Below are 2,500 nucleotides of genomic sequence, written 5' to 3'. Positions count from 1 at the left end.
AAATGTATAAAATAAAGTACAGTGGGACCTCAAATTACGAGCTCTAATTGATTACGAAAGACCTTGTAACTCTTAGTTATTTTTTTTGCATCAAAATAGCCATACCTTTAAATTAGTGGTAAAAGGCCAATATACAAACTTAGTTTTAGATTGTGTTCCTTGTTAAAATCTCATAATTCATGAGAATTTTTGTTGAAAGGTCATTTTTTGTGGCTTGTTGGTCTAGTTGTATGATTCTTGCTTTGGGTGCGAGAGGTCCCGGGTTCAGTTCCCGGACAACCCCTTAATGGTGCTTTGAACTCTCAGCTAATTTTCCAAACTGCGCACACTCAAGGGATCAATGAAAATTGTTGTGAATCAAATTTTTTGTTAATAAAAGTGCAGTTACAGGTCTTCTCCACAGATAAAATATAAACTTTTTTGAGAATTTGGTCTAATTTAACATAGGGCTTGTTGGTCTAGTGGTATGATTCTCGCTTTGGGTGCGAGAGGTCCCGGGTTCAATTCCTGGACAAGCCCTAAGCAGTGATCCTTAACTCTAAGCTTAATTTTCCAAATTGCCCCCCCTCAAGGGATCATTGAAAATGTATAAAATCAAAAATAGTGGGACCTCAATTTACAAACTCTAATTGTTTACAAAAGTGCTTGTAACACTTAGTTCTTTTTTTTTTTGCATCAAAATAGCCATACCTTTAAATTAGTGGTAAAAGGTCAATATACAAACCTAGTTTTAGATTGTGTTCCCTGTTAAAATCTCACAATTCATGAGAATTGTTGTTGAAAACAGACTTTTTGGGGCTTGTTGGTCTAGTCGTATGATTCTCGCTTAGGGTGCGAGAGGTCCCGGGTTCAATTCCCGGACAAGCCCTTAATGGTGCTCTCAACTCTCACCTCAATTTTCCAAACTGCGCACACTCAAGGGACCAATGAATATTGTAGTGAATCACACTTTTTGTTAATAAAAGTGCAGTTACAGGTCGTCTCCACAGATAAAATATAAACTTTTTTGAAAATTTGGTGGAGTTTAACATAGGGCTTGTTGGTCTAGTGGTATGATTCTCGCTTTGGGTGCGAGAGGTCCCGGGTTCAAATTCTGGACAAGCCCTAAACTCTAAGCTTAACTTTCCAAATTGCACACCCTCAAGGGATCAATGAAAATGTATAAAATCAAATTCAGTGGGACCTCAATTTACAAACTCTAATTGTTTACGAAAGAACTTGTAACCTTTAGTTCTTTTTTTTTTGCATCAAAATAGCCATACCTTTAAATTAATGGTAAAAGGCCAATATACAAACTTAGTTTTAGATTGTGTTCCTTGTTAAAATCTCACAATTCAGGAGAATTTTTGTTGAAAACAGACTTTTAGGGGCTTGTTGGTCTCGTCATAGGATTTTCGCTTAGGGTGCGAGAGGTCCCGGGTTCAACGCCTGGACAAGCCTTAACAGTGCTCTTGAACTCTCAGCTCAATTTTCCAAACTGCGCACACTCAAGGGATCAATGAAAATGTATAAAATCAAATACAGTAAAACATCAATTTACAAACTCTAATTGTTTACGAAAGAGCTTGTAACCCTTAGTTCTTTTTTTTGCATCAAAATAGCCATACCTTTAAATTAGTGGTAAAAGGCCAATATACAAACTTAGTTTTAGATTGTGTTCTTTGTTAAAATCTCACAATTCATGAGATTTTTTGCTGAAAACAGGCTTTTTGGGGCTTGTTGGTCTAGTCGTATGATTTTCGCTTAGGGTGTGAGAGGTCCCGGGTTCAATTCCCGGACAAGCCCTTAATGGTGCTTTGAACTCTCAGCTAAATTTCCCAAACTGCGCACACTCAAGGGATCAATGAAAATGTATAAAATAAAGTACAGTGGGACCTCAAATTACGAGCTCTAATTGATTACGAAAGACCTTGTAACCCTTAGTTATTTTTTTTGCATCAAAATAGCCATACCTTTAAATTAATGGTAAAAGGCCAATATACAAACCTAGTTTTAGATTGTGTTCGTTGTTAAAATCTCACAATTCAGGAGAATTTTTGTTGAAAACAGACTTTTAGGGGCTTGTTGGTCTCGTCATATGATATTTGCTTAGGGTGCGAGAGGTCCCGGGTTCAACGCCTGGACAAGCCTTAACAGTGCTCTTGAACTCTCAGCTCAATTTTCCAAACTGCGCACACTCAAGGGATCAATGAAAATGTATAAAATCAAATACAGTAAAACTTCAATTTACAAACTCTAATTGTTTACGAAAGAGCTTGTAACCCTTAGTTCTTTTTTTTGCATCAAAATAGCCATACCTTTAAATTAGTGGTAAAAGGCCAATATACAAACTTAGTTTTAGATTGTGTTCTTTGTTAAAATCTCACAATTCATGAGATTTTTTGCTGAAAACAGACTTTTTGGGGCTTGTTGGTCTAGTCGTATGATTTTCGCTTAGGGTGTGAGAGGTCCCGGGTTCAATTCCCGGACAAGCCCTTAATGGTGCTTTGAACTCTCAGCT

At 37.0% G+C, this 2,500-nt stretch overlaps 3 non-coding genes across 3 annotated transcripts; all 3 read left to right on the top strand.

Moving 5' to 3' along the window:
• The first annotated feature begins 447 nt into the window (after positions 1 to 447).
• trnap-ugg (transfer RNA proline (anticodon UGG)) lies at positions 448 to 519 on the top strand. Its single transcript has one exon. It is a non-coding gene; the product is annotated as a tRNA-Pro (tRNA).
• A 277-nt stretch (positions 520 to 796) lies between these two features.
• Positions 797 to 868, top strand: trnap-agg (transfer RNA proline (anticodon AGG)). Its single transcript has one exon. It is a non-coding gene; the product is annotated as a tRNA-Pro (tRNA).
• Positions 869 to 1,033: 165 nt separating this feature from the next.
• trnap-ugg (transfer RNA proline (anticodon UGG)) lies at positions 1,034 to 1,105 on the top strand. Its single transcript has one exon. It is a non-coding gene; the product is annotated as a tRNA-Pro (tRNA).
• The last annotated feature ends 1,395 nt before the right edge of the window (positions 1,106 to 2,500 follow it).

This window comes from Entelurus aequoreus, linkage group LG20 (genome assembly GCF_033978785.1).
Source record: "Entelurus aequoreus isolate RoL-2023_Sb linkage group LG20, RoL_Eaeq_v1.1, whole genome shotgun sequence".
In the NCBI taxonomy this organism is placed as follows: Eukaryota; Metazoa; Chordata; class Actinopteri; order Syngnathiformes; family Syngnathidae; genus Entelurus; species Entelurus aequoreus.
This window is presented reverse-complemented; position numbering and strand designations above follow the sequence as displayed.